Source organism: Stegostoma tigrinum, chromosome 34 (genome assembly GCF_030684315.1).
Source record: "Stegostoma tigrinum isolate sSteTig4 chromosome 34, sSteTig4.hap1, whole genome shotgun sequence".
NCBI classification, from domain to species: domain Eukaryota; kingdom Metazoa; phylum Chordata; class Chondrichthyes; order Orectolobiformes; family Stegostomatidae; genus Stegostoma; species Stegostoma tigrinum.
The window spans coordinates 12263-20000 of record NC_081387.1 but is presented as its reverse complement, the minus strand read 5'-3'; positions in this window follow the sequence as shown (position 1 = coordinate 20000).

Genomic DNA, 7738 nt, shown 5'->3' with positions numbered 1-7738 from the left:
GACCGGCCCCCCCAGCCCTGACCCGCTCACGGGGTCCGGCCGCCCCAGCCCTGTCGCGCTCACGGGGACCGGCCGCCCCAGCCCTGTCGCGCTCACGGGGACCGGCCCGCCCAGCCCTGTCGCGCTCACGGGGACCGGCCGCCCCAGCCCTGTCGCGCTCACGGGGACCGGCCGCCCCAGCCCTGTCGCGCTCACGGGGACCGGCCCCCCCAGCCCTGTCGCGCTCACGGGGACTGGCACCCGCAGCCCTGTCGCGATCACGGGGACCGGCGCCCGCAGCCCTGTCGCGCTCACGGGGACCGGCGCCCGCAGCCCTGTCGCGCTCACGGGGACCGGCCCCCGCAGCCCTGTCGCGCTCACGGGGACCGGCCCCCGCAGCCCTGTCCCGCTCTCAACCACCCCACCCTCCTCCTCCCTCCCGACCCTCTTCCTCCATCCCCCGCCTCACTCCTCTTCCTTCCCCCCACAACACCCTCCTCCTTCCACCCCCCCCACCCTCCTCCTCCTTACATCCCCCACCCGCCTCCTCCTCAACCTCCTTTGCCCCCACCCTCCACCTCCCCCCTCACCACCCTCCCCCCCCACCCTCCTCCCCCTCCTTTCCCCCACCCTCCTCTTACTTTCCCCACAACCCCCCCTTCCTCCCCCCAACCCCCCCCTTTCTCCCCCCAACCCCCCTTTCCCCGACCCTCCTCCTTTTCCCCCCACCCTCCTCCTCCTTCCACCCCCTACCCTCCTCCTCATTTCCCCCCCCACCCTCCTCCTCCTTCCACCCCCTATCCTCCTCCTCCTTCCACCCCCCCAACCTCCTCCTCCTTCCACACCCCAACCTCCTCTTCCTTTCCCCACCACCCTCCTCCACAACCTCCTTTGCCCCCACCCTCTACCTCCCCCTCAGCACCCTCCTCCTCCTTCCCCCCTCTCCTCTTTCTCCCCCCACCCTCCTCCTCCTTCCACCCCCTACTCCCCTCCTCCTTCCAGCCCCTACCCTCCTCCTCCTTCCAGCCCCTACCCTCCTCCTCCTTCCAGCCCCTATCCTCCTCCTCCTTCCAGCCCCTACCCTCCTCCTCCTTCCAGCCCCTATCCTCCTCCTCCTTCCACCCCCTACCCTCCTCCTCATTCCCCCCCCCACCCTCCTCCTTCCCCCCCCCAACCCTCCTCTTGCTCCTCCTTTGTTATCACGGAGTAGGAGGAGGGTGGGGTGGAAGGAGGAGGAGTGGGCTGGGGGTTAATGGAGGAGTTGAGGAGGAGGAGGAGGAGAGCTAAGGGGAACTGCAGATGCTGGAGAATCCACGTGAACAAAGTGTGGAGCTGGATGAACACAGCAGGCCAAGCAGCATCTCAGGAGCACAAAAGCTGACGTTTCGGGCCTAGACCCTTAATCAGAGACGGGGATGGGGAGAGGGAACTGGAATAAATCGGGAGAGAGGGAGAGGCGGACCAAAGAAGGAGAGAAAACAAGATAGGTATTGAGGAGAGTATAGGTGAGGTCGGGTGAGGATAGGTCAGTCCAGGGAAGATGGATAGGTCAAGGAGGCAGGATGAGGTAGAGGTAGGAAATGGAGGTGTGGCTAGAGGTGGGACAGAGGGATGGGTGAGAGGAAGAACAGGGTTGGGATGCAGTGGGGGGAGGGAACGAGCTGAGCTGGTTTTGGGATGCAGTGGGGGGGGGGTGCGAGCTGAGCTGGTTTTGGGATGCAGTGGGGGAAGGGGACGAGCTGAGCTGGTTTGGGGATGCAGTGGGGGAAGGGGAGATTTTGAAGCTTCTTTTCTCTCCATCTTCGGTCCGCCTCCCCCTCTCTCCCTATTTATTCCAGTTCCCCCACCCCATCCCGTCTGTGATAGAGGGTCTGGGCCCGAAACGTCAGCTTTTGTGCTCCTGAGATGCTGCTTGGCCTGTTGTGTTCATCCAGCTCCACACTTTGTTAACGTGGATTCTCCAGCATCTGCAGTTCCCATTATCTCTCCCCCTGCTCCTCCTCCCACCGACCACCCTCCCCCTCCTCCTCCTCCTCCTCCACCTCCTCGACTCCCCCCAACCTCCTCGTCCTCCTCCTGGTCCTCCTCCTCCTCCTGGTCCTCCTCCTCCTCCTCCTCCTCCACTCCCCACATCCTCCTCCTCCTCCTCCACTCCCCACATCCTCCTCCTCCTCCTCCACTCCCCACATCCTCCTCCTCTTCCACTCCCCACATCCTCCTCCTCCTCCACTCCCCACATCCTCCTCCACATCCTCCTCCTCCTCCTCCACTCCCCACATCCTCCTCCTCCTCCTCCACTCCCCACATCCTCCTCCTCCTCCACTCCCCACATCCTCCTCCTCCTCCACTCCCCACATCCTCCTCCTCCTCCACTCCCCACATCGTCCTCCACATCCTCCTCCTCCGCTCCCCACATCCTCCTCCTCCTCCTCCACTCCCCACATCCTCCTCCTCCTCCACTCCCCACATCCTCCTCCTCCTCCACTCGCCACATCCTCCTCCTCCTCCTCCACTCCACCCACCCTCCTCCTCGTCCTCCTCCTCCTCCCCCCACCCTCCTCCTCCACTCTCTACATCCTCCTCCTCCTCCACTCCCCACATCCTCCTCCTCCTCCTCCTCCACTCCACCCACCCTCCTCCTCGTCCTCCTCCTCCTCCCCCCACCCCCCTCCTCCTTCTTCCCGCCCCACCCCCCTCGTCCTTCTTCCCGCACCAACCCCCTCCTTCCCCCCCCACCCTCCTGCTCCTCCTCCTATTCCCCCCAACCTCCGCCACCCCCTCCTCCTCACAACCACTTGCCCCTTCCGTCCTCTCCCGCTGACAGCGATATGCCACCATAGCCCTGACCCGCTCTCAGGGACTGTCCCCGGCAGCCCTGACCCGGTCACAGGGACTGTCCCCCGCACCCCTGACCCGCTCACAGGGACTCCCCCCGCCCCCACCACCCCACCTCCCCGCCGCAGCCCTGTCCCGCTGTCTGCTATTTGCCATCGCAGCCCTGACCCCCTGATAGCTATTTGCCCCCACACCCCTGACCCGCTGACAGCTATTTGCCACCGCAGCCCTGACCCGCTCACAGGGACTGTCCCCCGCAGCCCTGACCCGCTCACAGGGAGCGTCCCCCGCAGCCCTGAGCCGCTCACGGGGACCATCCCCCGCAGCCCTGACCCGCTCACGGGGACTGGCTCCCCCGCAGCCCTGACCCGCTCACAGGGAGGGTCCCCCGCAGCCCTGACCCGCTCACGGGGAACGGCCCCCGCAGCCCTGTCCCGCTCATGGGGACCGGCTCCCCCGCACCCCTGACCCGCGGACAGCTATTTGCCACCGCAGCCCTGAAGCGCTCACAGGGTCTTGCCCCCGCACCCGGACCCCCTGACCCGCTGACAGGGACTGTCCCCCACAGCCCTGTCCCACTGACAGCTATTTGACACCGCAGCCCTGTCCCGCTCAAAGGCACTGGCCCCCGCAGCCCTGACCCCCTCAAAAGGACTGGCCCCTGCAGCCCTGACCCCTGACAGCTAATTGCCACCGCACCCCTGACCCGCTGACAGCGATTTGCCCCCGCAGCCCTGACCCGCTCACAGGGACTGAACCCCGCAGCCCGGACCTGCTCACAGGGAGGGTCCCCCGTAGCCCTGTCCCGCTCACGGGGACCGGCCCCCGCAGCCCTGTCCCGCTCACAGGGACTGGACCCCGCAGCCTTGACCTGCTGACAGGGACTGTCCCCCGCAGCCCTGACCCGCTCACAGGGACTGTCCCCCGCAGCCCCGACCCACTCACAGGGACTGGCCCCCGCAGCCCTGACCCGCTCACAGGGACTGTCCCCCGCAGCCCTGACCCACTCACAGGGACTGGCCCCCGCAGCCCTGACCCGCTCACAGGGGCTGGCCCCCGCAGCCCTGACGCACTCACAGGGATTGGGCCCCGCAGCCCTGACGCACTCACAGGGATTGGGCCCCGCAGCCTTGACCCGCTCACAGGGACTGGCCCCCGCAGCCCTGACCCGCTCACTGGGACTGGCCCCCACAGCCCTGACCCGCTCAGAGGGACTGGCCCCCGCAGCCCTGACCCGCTCAGAGGGACTGGCCCCCGCAGCCCTGACCCGCTCAGAGGGACTGGCCCCCGCAGCCCTGACCCGCTCAGAGGGACCGGCCCTCGCAGCCCTGACCCGCTCACAGGGACTGGACCCCGCAGCCCGGACCTGCTCACAGGGAGGGACCCCTGTAGCCCTGTCCCGCTCTCAGGGACTGTCCCCCGCAGCCTTGACCCACTGACAGGGACTGGCCCCCGCAGCCCTGACCCGCTCACAGGGACTGTCCCCCGCAGCCCCGACCCACTCACAGGGACTGGCCCCCGCAGCCCTGACCCGCTCACAGGGGCTGGCCCCCGCAGCCCTGACGCACTCACAGGGATTGGGCCCCGCAGCCCTGACCCGCTCAGAGGGACCGGCCCCCGCAGCCCTGACCCGCTCACAGGGGCTGGCCCCCGCAGCCCTGACGCACTCACAGGGATTGGGCCCCGCAGCCCTGACGCACTCACAGGGATTGGGCCCCGCAGCCCTGAACCGCTCACAGGGACTGGCCCCCGCAGCCCTGACCCGCTCACTGGGACTGGCCCCCACAGCCCTGACCCGCTCAGAGGGACTGGCCCCCGCAGCCCTGACCCGCTCAGAGGGACTGGCCCCCGCAGCCCTGACCCGCTCAGAGGGACAGGCCCCCGCAGCCCTGACCCGCTCAGAGGGACCGGCCCTCGCAGCCCTGACCCGCTCAGAGGGACTGGCCCCCGCAGCCCGGACCTGCTCACAGGGAGGGTCCCCCGTAGCCCTGTCCCGCTCATGGGGACCGGCCCCCGCAGCCCTGTCCCGCTCACAGGGACTGGACCCCGCAGCCCGGACCTGCTCACAGGGAGGGTCCCCTGTAGCCCTGTCCCGCTCTCAGGGACTGTCCCCCGCAGCCTTGACCCACTGACAGGGACTGGCCCCCGCAGCCCTGACCCGCTCACAGGGACTGTCCCCCGCAGCCCCGACCCACTCACAGGGACTGGCCCCCGCAGCCCTGACCCGCTCACAGGGGCTGGCCCCCGCAGCCCTGACGCGCTCACAGGGATTGGGCCCCGCAGCCCTGACCCGCTCACTGGGACTGGCCCCCGCAGCCCTGACCGCTCAGAGGGACTGGCCCCCGCAGCCCTGACCCGCTCAGAGGAACCGGCCCCCGCAGCCCTGACCCGCTCAGAGGGACCGGCCCCCGCAGCCCTGACCCGCTCAGAGGGACCGGGCCCCCGCAGCCCTGACCCGCTCAGAGGGACCGGGCCCCCGCAGCCCTGACCCGCTCAGAGGGACCGGGCCCCCGCAGCCCTGACCCGCTCAGAGGGACCGGCCCCCGCGGCCCTGACCCGCTCAGAGGGACCGGCCCCCGCGGCCCTGACCCGCTCAGAGGGACCGGCCCCCGCGGCCCTGACCCGCTCAGAGGGACCGGCCCCCGCGGCCCTGACCCGCTCAGAGGGACCGGCCCCCGCGGCCCTGCCCCGCTCACGGGGACCGGCCCCCGCGGCCCTGCCCCGCTCACGGGGACCGGCCCCCGCGACCCTGCCCCGCTCACGGGGACCGGCCCCCGCGGCCCTGCCCCGCTCACGGGGACCGGCCCCTGCGGCCCTGCCCCGCTCACGGGGACCGACCCCCGCGCCACTGACCCGCTCTCAACCACCCCACCCTCCTCCTCCCTCCCGACCCTCTTCCTCCATCCCCCCCTCACTCCTCTTCCTTCCCCCCCCAACACCCTCCTCCTTCCACCCCCCCACCCTCCTCCTCCTTCCATCCCCCACCCGCCTCCTCCACAACCTCCTTTGCCCCCACCCTCCTCCTCCCCCCCACCCTCCTCCCCCTCCTTTCCCCCACCCTCCTCCTCCTTCCCCCCACCCTCCTCCTCCTTCCACCCCCCACCCTCCTCCTCATTTCCCCCCCATCCTCCTTCTCCTTCCACCCCCCCACCCTCCTCCTCCTTCCCTCCCCCCACCCTCCTCCTCCTTCCACACCCCGACCTCCTCTTCCTTTCCCCACCACCCTCCTCCACAACCTCCTTTGCCCCCACCCTCCACCTACCCCTCAGCACCCTCCTCCTCCTTCCCCCCCACTCCTCTTTCTCCCCCCACCCTCCTCCTCCTTCCACCCCCTACTATCCTCCTCCTTCCAGCCCCTACCCTCCTCCTCCTTCCAGCACCTATCCTCCTCCTCCTTCCACCCCCTACCCTCCTCCTCATTCCCCCCCCACCCTCCTCCTCCCACCCCAACCCTCCTCTTGCTCCTCCTTTGTTATCAAGGAGGAGGAGTGGGCTGGGGGGCAATGGAGGAGTTGAGGAGGAGGAGGAGGAGAGCTAAGGGGAACTGCAGATGCTGGAGAATCCACGTGAACAAAGTGTGGAGCTGGATGAACACAGCAGGCCAAGCAGCATCTCAGGAGCAAAAAGCTGACGTTTCGGGCCTAGAACCTTGATCAGAGACGGGGATGGGGAGAGGGAACTGGAATAAATAGGGAGAGAGGGAGAGGCGGACCGAAGAAGGAGAGGAAAACAAGATAGGTATTGAGGAGAGTATAGGTGAGGTCGGGTGAGGATAGGTCAGTCCAGGGAAGATGGATAGGTCAAGGAGGCAGGATGAGGTAGAGGTAGGAAATGGAGGTGTGGCTTGAGGTGGGACAGAGGGATGGGTGAGAGGAAGAACAGGGTTGGGATGCAGTGGGGGGAGGGAACGAGCTGAGCTGGTTTTGGGATGCAGTGGGGGGAGGGGATGAGCTGAGCTGGTTTTGGGATGCAGTCGGGGGGGGGGGTGCGAGCTGAGCTGGTTTTGGGATGCAGTGGGGGGAGGGGACGAGCTGAGCTGATTTTGGGATGCAGTGGGGGGAGCGGAGATTTTGAAGCTTGTTTTCTCTCCATCTTCGGTCCGCCTCCCCCTCTCTCCCTATTTATTCCAGTTCCCCCACCCCATCCCCGTCTGTGATCGAGGGTCTGGGCCCGAAACGTCAGCTTTTGTGCTCCTGAGATGCTGCTTGGCCTGTTGTGTTCATCCAGCTCCACACTTTGTTAACGTGGATTCTGTTCATCCAGCTCCACACTTTGTTAACGTGGATTCTCCAGCATCTGCAGTTCCCATTATCTCTGCTCCTCCTCCTCCTCCTCCTCGACTCCCCCCAACCTCCTCGTCCTCCTCCTGGTCCTCCTCCTCCTCCACTCCCCACATCCTCCTCCTCCTCCTCCTCCACTCCCCACATCCTCCTCCTCTTCCACTCCCCACATCCTCCTCCATCCTCCTCCTCCTCCTCCACTCCCCACATCCTCCACCTCCTCCTCCACTCCCCACATCCTCCTCCTCCTCCTCCTCCACTCCCCACATCCTCCTCCGCAGCCCCCGCAGCCCTGTCCCGCTCACGGGGTCCGGCCCCCGCAGCCCTGTCCCGCTCACGGGGAACGGCCCCCGCAGCCCTGTCCCGCTCACGGGGAACGGCCCCCGCAGCCCTGTCCCGCTCACGGGGACCGGCCCCCGCAGCCCTGTCCCACTCACGGGGACCGGCCACCGCAGCCCTGTCCCGCTCACGGGGACCGGCACCCGCAGCCCTATCCCGCTCACGGGGACTGTCTCCCGCAGCCCTGACCCGCTAACGGGGACTCTCCCCCGCAGCCCTGACCCGCTCACGGGGTCTGTCCCCCGCAGCCTTGTCCTGCTCACGGGGACCGGCTCCCCTGCACCCCTGAACCGCGGACAGCTATT